At 36.7% G+C, this 13,921-nt stretch overlaps 1 long non-coding RNA gene across 2 annotated transcripts in view; it reads right to left on the minus strand.

Annotated features, from left to right (window-relative positions):
- LOC106505799 overlaps positions 1–13,921 on the minus strand; it is a 221,522-nt gene that overhangs the window by 138,413 nt on the left and 69,188 nt on the right. The window contains exon 2 of one of the 2 annotated variants that reach the window (XR_002338135.1): positions 478–630. The exons of the other annotated variant lie outside the window; for it this stretch is intronic. This is a non-coding gene — a long non-coding RNA (uncharacterized LOC106505799). The remainder of the gene's footprint in view (positions 1–477; positions 631–13,921) is intronic. 2 annotated transcript variants of the gene reach the window in all.

Raw genomic sequence — 13,921 nt, forward strand, 5'->3', positions numbered from 1 at the left:
CTCTAAAAGGAACATCTTCCAAGATGAAATGTGCAACATTAGTCTACACACTTGCGTGTGCACACACAAGCAAATACTCTCCCAATTCTGATGTTCAGTTGATTTCTGGATGCTCTCTCAGAATGCATGTAGATGGATTGCTAGGAAATCATAGCATCAATCAAGATACCACAGGAGTTCCCACTGGGGCTCAGCAGGTTAAGAACCCAATTAGTATGAGGGTTCTTATATGAGGTTGCAGGTTCAGTCCTTCGCCTTGCTCAGTGAGTTAAGGATCTGGCGTTACCAAAAACTGCAGTGTAGGTCACTGATGCAGCTCAGAAATGGTGTTGCTATGGCTGTGGTGTAGGCTGGCAGCTGCAGCTCTGATTTGACCCTTGCTCAGGAACTTTCATAGGCTGCAGGTTCAGCCTAAAAAGAAAAAAAGAAAAGCAAACAAAGAACACAAAAAGCATTCTGGGGTGAACAGAAGAATACTTTAAACTTGCGGTAGGCACAGATCCTGGTGATTGGTGAATACCTTTCTTCAGGTCTTCTAGTCTGAATCTGCCATCATTGTTAGTTGACTCATACGTATGTTTGTTTTTCTCAAAACAGGTCCATATGTGTTATAGGCAGTAGAGGGTGTTCCTAGGTATAAGCATTAAGGTGATTATCAGTTTTGTGTGGTTGAGCTCTTTTCATCCTTTCCTGTGTACTTGTATTTTACCATCAAATTAAAAGATATAATATTTTGAATAACTAGAAAATATCTTGTATATTGACCAAGAAGACATGTTTTAGCCACTGTTCTTCATCCTGGCATCACTGGATCTGCTAACACCACAGCATCTTTGTCCATGTACATTCCCCATGACATGTGGACAGTGTAGCTAGGAGGCACTCTTGGAGTGGAGGCAGTGATAGATGATGGAACAGGCATTGAAAATTTATAGCTCTGCAAAGTCCCCTAATGTAACACCCCACCCTATATTCTTGGCTCTCATTCTAGTGCTATCTTACTGTAATGCCTGGTTTCCATTTGCACATGTGTCTCATCTATTATATTTTCTTGTCTGAAAGAAGAATTTTAAAATAGTAGGAGCAGAGAAAGTTAAAGGCCTAATAATTATGCAGAAACAGGGTGAATGGTGGCAGGGATCCAGCACAGGATGAGTCCTTGTGAGCTTCTGTTTTTCTTTGAGTAGTGGAAAGAGTTCAATCACATTCATCAAAGATTAAAGTGCTTTGAGCTGCCCCTCCAGAGCACTTGGAAAGAGATGCCTTCTCTCTCATCCAGAGAAGCTGAAGTTTTTCCATCCATCTATTAATTTTCTACATCTGGTACAGCTTTTCCAACTTTGCACCAGGGCTTCCTCTTAAAAACCTTTGGTCATTTGGAGACATCCATTTTTCCTTCTTTGAAAAAGTTTTGAGAGGATTTGAAGGGCAGGAAGAGAGGAATATAGGGTCAATTAAAAAAAACAAAAAAAAACAAAACAAAACAAGTGAAGGTAAGTTTTTTTTTCAGAACCCCTGATCTTCTGTGCTGTAGAAATGGTTCTGAAAATTAAAGAAAATGAGTCATAGGAGCAAACCTGCATCATTCAACCCTAAGAGAAAACATGAGTCTGAATCAGATTCAACTCAATTCAACAAGTATTGATTGACTGCCTAGGATGTGTTATCACAGAGTTAGCAGGCTAAAAAGCAGAAAACCTACAGAGAGGAGAGTGATTAAGGCTCTTTTACCTGCTGTACTTGGCCGTATCTTCTATATCTGGCTCTTGACTAAAAACTTAACTCATGAATTACAGAAAATTTTTGTGGGAAGGTTTTGCCTAGAGAATATCTCTTTCTCTCCCCCTCCCTCAGTAATAAGATGATGATTTTCCTTGGGAAACATCCCACTTCACTTTTTTTAAAATACTTTTAAACACTTTTATTTTTTATTAAAGCATAGATGATTTACAATGTTGTGCCAATTTTTGCTGTACAGCAAAGTGACCCAGTCATACACACACACATACACACACACACACATTCCCTTCTTTATATTATCTTACACATGACATTTTTCACAGAACTAGAATAAATAATTCAAAATTTTATATGGAATCTCCTCCCACTTTCAATCCATGACATTTGGTAAAATTGATTCCATTACTAATAACAGGGGGAGGCATGGGAAGCAGGCTCAGGTGATCAGAGCATGACCTTCCTCAAGTCCTAGTGATTGGCTCCTGGAAGAGCACATGATAATATCAAAGACAGAGCTAATCCCAGGACAATTTTTCAGAGCCACAAAAAGAGATGCCCTCTCTCTGCTGAAATTTCTAAAAACATAGAAATTAAAGGCCTAAAGCTGCTGGCAGTCATATTGCCAGAAAGAGACTGCCTGAGAAAAAAACCCAATTCAGAGATAAGCAAAGCCAAATACCAAAAGATAGAACCCCAAAGCCATTTACCCTTGGAAATAAGGCCTTAGGTAGACTTTTTCCAGGAGCCATTTCCCCTTGGAATTCCCAGATAGCTTAACCAATAAATTCCCAGTCTTCTTAACCCAGTTTGAATTGGATTTATTGTCACTTGCAACTCAAAGATTCTTGGCAAACTTATTTCTATATTTGATGGATAATCCCAAAAGATACTAACTTTCCTTCCATTAACATCAGTCAATTGAAAGAAAAGATAAATCATTAAGAAATCAAATTTATGATTTTATATATGGTTTTATAAGGACATAATTTATCTTAATATATCTTCCCATTGAGTTGGATCCCACAAGTGGATGAATGTCAACCCTCATTTGTAATTTAGAGTTAAGGGAAGACTATGACTAAAACTAGTGACTGAGAACATAAATTCATAGTGAAGGAGAATGAATATTAGGGTACTGGTACACTGAAACATTCATACTGGCATATTCATCTGACACCTGATGAGTGAGATGTAAACACACTCATCTCCCCCAACTATGTGTAGTAAGGGACTAATGAAGTTTCAAAAGAGATCAGCAATTCCGCTGACTGGTCTAAAAGATCCTGGAACAATATCAATCTCCTATTGCAGTAGCATGACATCCACCATCTCAATAAATCTACTGTTCATTATAGAGCACTTACTACCTGCCAGCCACCATACCAAGAGCTTTACATGTCAAACATTCCACTGAAGCTTCACTAGACCCTATTACTAATCCTATTAAAAATTAGGAAACTGAGGTTCCTGAAAATTAGTTAGTTCTACTAGAAATGGAGAGCTAAATTTGAAACTATATCCATATGTTCTCCAACACACAACATACACTATATTATTCTCAGTCCATAATTTTCTCACCTTCCCATCATGGTTATCAATTAAGCTCAACAGAATTTTAAGCCAAATAAATCAACTCAGTTTCTTGAGGTGCTAGTGCTTTTATGTCCTCCATTGAAGTACTTCCTTACCTTAGTGCGAGGAGTCCCCAGGAAGACTCAGTCTCAGTGTGGAAAAAAGGATAGAGAATATACAAGGGGTCTTCTACTCCTTTGTAATTCACCATCCTATATCTTCTTCTTTAAACCAAGTTATTGGGACAGATCGCTCAAATGAAGTATCCAACTAATTGGTAAATTCTGCAAATTACCCCTTCAAAATTACTACTGTCTGTTACTTTATAATCCTACTACAGCATCTATTGTAGTACCTGTTCTCTTTAGGACTATTTTAATTTCTTCTAACCCAGTTCTTCTGTCTCTGATCTCTCTCTCTCTAACTTCTCCTTGAGAGTAACCTAAAATACTTTTTTTTTTTTTCTTTTTAGGGCCCCATGTGTAGCATATGGAAGTTATGCTAGGTGTCAAATTGGAGCTGCAGCTGCTGGCCACAGCCACAGCCACAGCAACACAGGATCTGAGCTGCATCTTCGACCTACACCACAACTCACAGCAACACCAGATGCTTAACCCATTGAGTGAGTCCAGGGATCAAACTAACCTTCTCAAGGAACCCAAACACTATAGTCGGGTTCGTTACTGCCACAACAGGAACTCCAAAAGACTCTTTTTTTTAAATCACAATATTGCCATCTTAAAAAACAAAACAAAACATGCACACACAAATAGTAATAACAACAAAAACCCTCCAAATGCTCTCATTATTTTAAGGAATAATTTTCTAAAAAGTTTAAACATAGCTTCTAAGGACCTGGATAAATTGTCTATTTTTTTCTCCCTTCATAAACTTTAATGTGTCCTGGTTGCTGGCTTCTAAATTCAGCTTGCTTTCACAACTCTGTGATCCTGTTCATGTTATTTACTCTGCATGAGAAACACTTTCCCTTTTCTCCACTCACAGTGATTCTATTTCATCCTCAGAGACCCAGATTACATTCCATTTCATCTGAAACTACAACCAAAAATTACTCCTCTTCCTCTTACCACCTAAGGAGATTACAGATAGCCATACTTTCTCGATATGTAATACTTACTTGTACTGAAACTATGCAAGTAGGGATTTCATTCTCTCCAGCAAGTATTAACCTTTTAAGAGCAGAACACATAAGTTACACATCTTTGTGCCTCAAGACAGCGCCTGGCATAATGGTGCCTTGGTTATAAGAGATAATGCACATATATACTAACTGAATATATGAAACATGTAAAATATTATATAGCAGTCAACATCCAAGATGGTCCCTAAGGATTCTTGCCTCCTGGTATTCATTCTCTTGTGTAATTCCCTCTCACACTGAATACCAGTAAGATATTGCAGGAATGACAGACTGTGACTTCCAAAGTAAAGTGACGAGAAATACTGTGCACACCAAGAATGACCATAATGTAAATTATGGACTTTGGTTGATTGTGATGGGTCAATGTAGTTTCCTCACTTGTAACAAATGCACTATACTAGTGAGGGATGTTGATATGGGTGAGGCTATGCATGTATGAGAGCAGGAGATATATGGAGAAATATTTTCTCATATTTTCTTAATTTTGCTGTGAAACTAAAACTGATCTAAAAAAATTAAGTCTCCGAAGAGTATGTTGTGGCTTTCATTTTGTGCTCTCTTCCATCACTTGTCCTTGGAGGAAGGTAGCAACCATGTCATAAGAACACTCAGACAATCCTGTGAATTGGTCACATGGTGAGGAACTAAAGCTTCTCGCCAACAGCCAGCCTCAACTTATCTACCATGAGTGAGCAATCTTGGCCGTGTATTCCCACAACCCCAGTCAAGTCTTCAGATGCATAGAACCCCAGCCAAAATCTTGTAGTCACACGTAAACATGCTAAGACAGAATCACCCAACTAAGCTGTTCCAGAGTTCCTGACCCACAGAAACTGTGTGAGATAATATACATCTATGGTTTTTTTAAGATCCTACATTTCATGATAATTTGCTACAAAGCGCTACATAACTAATACATAGTCCATCAAAGAACTTCCATTGAGTTTGAGAAGAGAAAAATGGGAAATATTAATTTTAAAAAGAAAACTTTGGAGTTCCCGTCATGGCTCAGCAGTTAACAAATCCGACTAGTATCCATGAGAACGTGGGTTCGATAGCAGACCTCGCTCAGTGGGTTAAGGATCCGGCATTGTCATGAGCTGTGGTGTAGGTTGCAAATGCAGCTTGGATCCTGCATTGCTGTGGCTCTGAGTATGCCAGCAGTTACAGCTCCAATTTGACCCCTAGCCTGGGAACCTCCATATGCCATTTGTGTGGCCCTAAAGACAGAAAAAAAAGAAAGAAAGAAAGAAAAAGAAAAAGGAAACTTCAAAAATTTGAATACCTGAGCTGTGCATGCAAGAGTTTTATATTGGCAGAGACCATTTATGAAAGATTATTTTCAATCCATCCCGCTCTCTCCCCTCACTTATGATGGAGCATGATAATGTGAGAAAAAAGAATGAATGCATGTATGTGTAACTGGGTCGCCTTGCTGTACAGTAGAAAACTGATAGAACACTGTAAACCAGCTATAATGGAAAAAAATAAAAATCATTATAAATGAAAAAAAGGAAAAAAAGAAGATACTGAAAGAAAAAAAAAAAAAGATTATTTTCAGTAGCCAGGTCTCTACATGTTTCTGACTTGTAAGCCATCATCTCTAGGTATATTTGTACTAATCCTAATTATCCAACATATGATTAATATTGGTGGCTATCAATTGCTTAGCATTCCTATGTGCCACAAATTCTTCTTCTAAGATCTTCCTAACAATCTTGGGATATAGGTACTCTCATTACCCCCATTTTGCAGAAGTCACAGAGATTAAGTTACTTGCTCAGAGTTTCAGAGATGGTAGATGGAAGAGCTGGTTTTTCATCCAAGCAGTTGAAATATACGGCCCATACTATGAATCACTATGCTATATGAGACACAATGCTTCTTTTAAGACTTGACAATATAAACAACATTTCACAGAAATCATTTAAAATATTAAAATTGTTTATTTAAAATTGGTGATGAAAATTAACTCATAGATGGGGCCCAGCAATCCTCACTTGGTTTTAAGATGGTCTTACTTTATTTCCTTTGATAGTTAAAACTGTGAACTAAAGCCGAGTCAGCCTGATTCTGAATTCCCTCAAGAGACACTCTCAAAGCCTTGAGTGTATTTATCTTTAGCATAGTGGAATTTGAAGCATCCTTTGATTCAAGTTGGTTGCATCAAACAGTGATATTTGAATCCAGACTACAACTGTTGATTTTCTAAATATAATAAAATCCATTTCACTCTTTTCTTGAAATATGGAAGGAACATGGTAATTTTCTTCCCCACACCCACACCTTGGAAGTTCCGGGGCTGAGGGATTAAACCTGCACCAAAGTTGCAGCCTGCACCATAGATGCAGCAACACTGGATCCTTAATCCCCTTCACCACAAGGGAACCTCCCATGATAATTTTTTTTTTAAAGATACAAATTTGGGAGGTATTTTCATTCAGCCTATTTTCCACAACTGCTATTCAAAATCCTGAGAAAGACAGGAAAATCTGTAATACCCTGCCCTTAAGGAGTTTCTACCCTAACAGTTACAGGTTGATTACAATAGCTTTTCATTATCAATAGGATAAACTGTAATGTAAAAACCTAAAAAATGTTCATTATGAATTTTTTCTCATGTCTCAAGCATTCAACAGAACCTTCCCAGATTGGATCATAAATTAGAAAGTCAAAGTAATAGATCCCTTTTCAACATTCTCAATATAAACATCCAATAAACAATATTTTCAAAATGCATTAATTTTTTCATTTAATTTGTAAATGGACAATAAATACAAGAAGTGGTAAAGATAAAAAAGCAAAGTCATACAAACTGATCTTTTCCCTTATCCTTCCTCTAGTTCCACTTTCTTAGGTTAACCAGTTTATTCTTCTTTCCATACATTTCCCCATACCCACACATATATCTGCATACGAAAATATACATATATAGAATATTCTGCGGTGACTGAACTTTTTTTATTTTATGAAAATGGGATCTCAAACACTAGATATTACCCTTCTTTGAATACTATTCCTTGGTAATATATTACAGACTTTCTACCAGGTCAATAAATAAAAGACAACTCATCCCTGGTAAAAGTTACATAATGGTCCAAAACTATACATTATTTATTCTACCATTCTTCTGTGGTTAGTCAATCAAATCTCTAGAAATTCTGTCACTACAAATAACACTATAGTAAAACATCCTTGTGCATATGGCCTACATTCTGCTTTTGCTTCTCTAAGATGAATCGTCTTTGGGGAGTCACTGGGTCATGGATATGTGCTTTAAATTTTTAATAGAAATTTCTAGATTACTTGTCATAGCAGGTTATAGAACTTTACATGGTCAGATGCCAAAGCAATCTATGCTGTATCTTTGCCAGCACTAGCTCTCTAACCCTGTAGTGTTTGCTATTCTGATGAATAGAAAAATATCTTTTTGTTGCCTTAATTTTTATTTTCCTTTATTTTTGTTTTAATACAATAAAACATCTTTATAAATGTTTACAAACCACTTAAGTTTTTCTCATCTCATAATTATTTATATCTTTTGTCAATTTTTTTTCTATTAGGTCTTTTTTTTCTATAAATATGTAGAATCAAACTGTATTAATTTTCATATTAACTTGGATTGCAAATAATTTTTCCAGTCGATCCTCTAATTTTTAAAAGCAATTGTTTATGGAGTCTATTAACACCTACTTTTATTTTAAATTAGCCTAATGTTTCTATTTTTTATCTTTATGGTTCCTGAGTTTGCTTTCTTAGGTTCTTACAAGCCCAATATCATACAATAATTTTCTAAATTTCCTTTAAATATTTTATGATTTTATTTGGATCACAATCCTTTTCTTTTAATATTCTGGAAATATAGTTCCATTACCTTCTAGCTTCCAATGCTGGAGATGAGAAGTTTCACGCTAGTCTCATTTTCCTTTTTAAATAAACTGGAGGATCTTAACATGTTTGGAGTGTGTATGAGTATGTGTGGGTGGCTGAGTGTACTTTGTTTTTTTTAACTCTACTGTCTAAAAGTTTGAAAAATTTCCTCTTTATCTTTGTAATTCAATACTCTTACCAAAGTGTCTATTTTCATTAATCCTGCCTGAATATAGTACCTCGTACTTTAGAGGTACTAAGAATATGTACCTCTATAGCATAGTGAATACAGTAAATAAAAACCTGAAGTATTCCTTGTGTTTTCTTTCCCTTGGACATGAGTTTTTCCTGGTCAGCCTTAAGAGGAATTTGGATATTTTTACTAGTACAAAAAGTTCAGCTAGTCACTCTTCAATTTTTTTTTTTAACTTTCAAATGGTTTCTTAAAGCCCTTTTCAAAAACAATAATTTTGACAACAGCTTTGATTCCCATGAATTTGGATTTGAAAAAGGTAAGATTTGTTAAGAACAGAAAACTCCTGAAAATCAAGCAAAATATAGATTTATATATAAGAATAGATAGGACAGACAATAGAAAGACTCAGATGATCCCTGAGCAAGGATCTCTGAATGATGGGTAAACGAACTGGCAGAGGCAGGAAGAATGAAGTGGAGCATGATCATGAAAGAGATAAGTGGAACCTAAAGCTAAGGGGAAAGACCTGGGATACCCCTTACTGGGGATCCATGTGGGAAACCAAGTCCACATCTCCAGACTATCTGTGGCCATTCAACTGATCACAACACATGTGCTGAGGTCCAAGTTGGATATTCTACCCTGTGCTGTCAGGTGAGATCCTGCATGATGTCTTGAATTGCGCTCATATCTAACCACAACCTGATACCTGACTAAATTCTAACTGAACTTTCTGATATGGACATCTCCAGGACACCTGAAAACTCCTGAAATAAATGGTTTGCACCCTGATACCAAAAGGCAATTGTTAGCAATGTGCATGGTGAAGTCCTCAGCACTTGTATTTTCATGGGACTAGGTGATATGAAAGGCACCCCATCACATAACCATTTTAAAGATACTTCCAAAGGCCTATTTTATTTCCCCCCAAAAGATTATGTTACCAAGTAGTTTTAATGTTTGTAAAGACAATTTATTGTTACTTCAATGTGAGTTTGAGGACTCAGTAATTCTAAGAGGGCATAAATGTTAATAGTGAATTAAAAGGATTATGTTTAATATTTAGATACTATTCAATAGAAGGTACTAAGAAGAAATGAGTCACTGTCACTGATTCATATAGTGAATTAGTGTCACTACACCAAGATATTACTCACTTATGCTTTCCAACCTCTAAAATACTTCTAACCAATTGGAAAAAAAAAAAAAAAGTCAAAAGCAATCTGATGACATTTTTTAAAAAAGAATTATCATTATTAATCTTCACAGTGTATTTTTGGAGGAGAATTTTATTTTCTTTTAGAAAGTACCTTCTAATACTAATGATGGATTGAGAATCAAAGGAAAAGAAAACAATAAATAATGCTTCAACCTAGAAAAATATACCAGTCCCTGTCGTAGAGGAAATCACAGCTTTGCTTGGTCTGTATGACATTCCAGTTCCAAGGTGGAACACTAGACTGCACTGTTCTTTATCTCTCAGATGCTAAGAAACCAATTATGTTAAATAATTTTGCCTGAAGGAATTTTTTTCAGAGCTACCAGAGAAAGATCAATGCAGTAACCTAGGACCTCAAATGTCAATATTTAGTTTTAAGAAGCACACAATTTTCAAAATATAGTTTTATTAGATATAATTTTTCAAAACACATTTTCAACAATTAACATTGTACAACAATATTCCTATTGTGAACCTGTAGTGGACAGCAGTTGGAAAAATATAGCAAGACAAGTTAATAAATTATAAATACCAAATATTTACTGAAATAATATTTCAAGGAAAACATGAGCCTCTTATCATATCAATCCAAAGGGACTTATTTAACTGACTACAACCTTTAATATAACTATCAATCAGATGGGTTGGATATTCACTACCTTCATTTCCCCCACATTTTAAAAAGCTACACATTTCTCTGACTCGCATAAATAATAAATTGTCCTTTATAAAAAGATGAGCTTTTATTGTTCAATCCCTCAATCAAAATGGAAGTGCCAAATGGGAAAATATGTCCCCAGGCAAGAAAAGGGTGAGCTTTAGGAGATATGTGATTTAAAACAAAATTAATGTTGTAAAATAAGAAAGAAAAGATTGAAGCGCATATCAAGGAAATAATATATAAGTAAACATTAGCAATAATATATCACTAAACAAACATTTCTCTCATCCTGTGAGAAAATAATGATCTATTTAAAGCATATGTGCAGAACTCACCACAGGCAATATTTCTTCAAAGGAAGGGATAAAGCTTGATCTGGTTAGGTCAGTGACCCTAATGGTGAAAGCTAGAGGTTCTATTTTACATTATGCTATTCAAATTGCTATGAGGATTTGAGCCACACACTGTGCCCATTGGTGGGGTCCCAGCTATTTGCCATTCTCCCCTTCTCAATATTCATCCACTGATCTATGCTATAATGAGCCCAGGTAAAGCCAGAAACATAAATGCTTCCATAGCAGAGTTCTCAATTGGGGATATCCAATAAATATGGCCTATTTCTTCAGTGTGCATTATGACAAGAACAATATTATATCTCTGGAAAGAATGAAGTAACTAGTGGCCTCCTCAAGGAGCTTCTTAGACTTCTTGGACAGACTGATAATTCATCCCTGTGTCTACGCTCCCCAGCACCCTCTTTCCTTTCCACCCTCAAACAGGAGGAGGGCTGATCTAAACTTGTCAAATGGGTGGACACACACTGGGCCTCAGATGCAATTAAAAATTTCAAAAACAATTAGGAATGGCCTTTGGGTTCCTTTCTAGACATTTAATCCCAGGAATTTGGAGATTTAAAATATGATCCAAAAATTTGTACTTTTACCCATCTTCCATGGGTCTTTCAACCTTGCTTTCCCTTCTGCTTCTCAGCCGTGTGTGAGGTCTGAACTCTAACGTCCAAACCCAGGTTTTAGCTGAGAGGTGAAAATGAAGCAAGTAGGCCTTTTAACCTCTGGTTTTAGGCCATTCAATATATATATTGCTGGAGTTCCTGCTGTGGCTCAGCAGAAATGAATCTGACTAGTAACTATGAGGTTGCAGGAAAAAAAAAAAAATCTATCTATCTATTTATCTATCTATCTATCTATCTATCTACCTATCTATCTAATCTTAAGGACTTAAGAGTCCAGCTAAATGCAACAGTTCTGCACTGAAGTCTGGCTCTAAAGCTCTAGATGATAATATGTTACTTTTCCTTGATTTGCCTCCTCTGTGCAACTATGTCTCATAGTCTTCCTGAGTGAGAATGACCAGTAAATACCTGGATGCAGATACTCTAGGTCTCTTGGCCAAATATCATCATAATACTTTCTTAATAACATAAAGGCATAGTCACTTGCATACCATTTTGGTTTTGGTTTTTCATTTATTTGTTTTTTTGTGTTTTTAGGGGACCCATAGCATATGGAGGTTCCCAGGCTAGGGGTCAAATTGGAGCTGTAGCCGCTGGCCTATGCCACAGCCACAGCAATGCCAGATCTGAGCTGCACCTGCGAACTACACCACAGCTCATGGCAACACTGGATCCTTAACCCACTGAGCGAGTCCAGGGATCAAACTTGCGTCCTCATGGATACTAGTTGGATTCATTTCTGCTGTGCCACAACAGGAACTCCCCTATATGTCATCTTGAAAAGACTCCATTATTACAAAAAGTAAAACTATATTGTCAACATTTGAGCAAATAATCATAACTCCTCCAAGAATTGTGGATTCAGTCTACTATTGCGTTAGCAATGAAGCTTGTGGGCATATATTAAGTAGTTTCCAGCTGGATAGGGAACCACTTATTCTCTGCACCTTCTGAACAGAGTGCAGACTGCTAGGGTATTGTTTTGGCTAAAGCCATGAGACCAAAATAGAAATAGGACAGGATCTACTTTCATATCAATGTCGGAACTCACTTCTCCCAAGTTCTGGAGACCCAGCAACCTCTGTCAGGCTAAGATTATTCCAGAGAGTCCTAGGAGATCTAAACAGGTCAAGGATTTTCACAGGTTCTCAGAGTAATCTGAACTCAATAAGGCATCCTCAGACCTTTCTTTATCTTTGGAGGAACACTGATTCAAAGACAACTTGAACTAGGAAAATGTTATGGATTAACTGTGTCTTCTGTGTTTACCCTCAACTTCTTTTCTGTATTATCCCCTACCCTGACAACCACCACTGCACTCTGCAGACCATGCCTCATGTCAAAGTCATAGACACCTAATCTTTCTAAAGTTAGTTAAATCCCTATAATTTTGCACCATGGCATGTTTTTAACTAAAACTATTATGGCAAATCCTACATTATTTAAGTTATACCAAATATATGATGGTCTTCTGAGCAACAGTGGATCCCTAAGGAAGCAGTCACATTAACTAATAACAACGTGCCTTCACTTAATTTGGCCTTTTCTAGAGGATCATGTAATTGACAACCCCTTTACAGTATCACCTTCTTCACCGACAATTATCTTATATGCAGATTTAGTTCCAAAATTTCTAATCACTGAAGGTCTAGTGTTCCTATGACTCCAATTAACATGTCATGGGTGGGAAGTAATGATTCCCTCTAACAAGCAGTTTCTAGAAAACCCAGCTACAACTTCCCCTAAAGGGACTGGCATGTCCTTTCCCCTTTATAGCAACTCAAGTAGCAGAAAGAATCTGTGGTCGCCAAGTCTTCTTCAGCCCAATCTGGTAGTTTTTCATTCTGCTCTTACAGACTTGGATATTATTACCTTCTCTATTGCTTTTCTGTTTGTTTGTTTGCTGCTTTTTGGAAAACTCCCAAATAGACAGAAGTCCCAATGTTCTTGACTGAAGATTTATTAAGGTGCAGATCATATCCCCAAAGCTTTTCATTTCCACACTACATATGTTTGTCCATCAGCCTCTCAAATTAACATTCCCAAAGTCTCCATTCTCCTCATTACTCAGCATCCGAGTCTACTGGCTATCCCTGTTATCATTCTCTGGTTAAAGCTTAGGCATCCTTAGCCTCTGTTGAGAACATGCATGTCCCTGCTAAGCCTTCTAAAGGAGTTTTAGAGCCATATTTTGCAATCATTCTCTTGGGAGTCACCAGGTGAAACAGTTACTCCTGTTATCATATATTATCACTACCACATAGGTGATCCTCCTCTGAACACTGGAACAGTCACAAACTATTAGACTATTCATTAGGTTAAAGTAGTTCTTAGAGACTATGAAGGTGCCTTGAAGGTCACTATAGTAGAGTCACTTGTTATTTCTTAGCATCCTCCAAACCCACATTTCCTAGAGACTTGGCAATAAGGCCTTGTAGACATTTACTTGTTATCCCAATATCTGTTCTCCATAGCAACAGTTTTACCTGAGTATATGGCTACCTATTTAAATACCTTCCTTAGCCTTC

Source organism: Sus scrofa, chromosome 13, assembly GCF_000003025.6.
Source record: "Sus scrofa isolate TJ Tabasco breed Duroc chromosome 13, Sscrofa11.1, whole genome shotgun sequence".
Classification (NCBI taxonomy): domain Eukaryota; kingdom Metazoa; phylum Chordata; class Mammalia; order Artiodactyla; family Suidae; genus Sus; species Sus scrofa.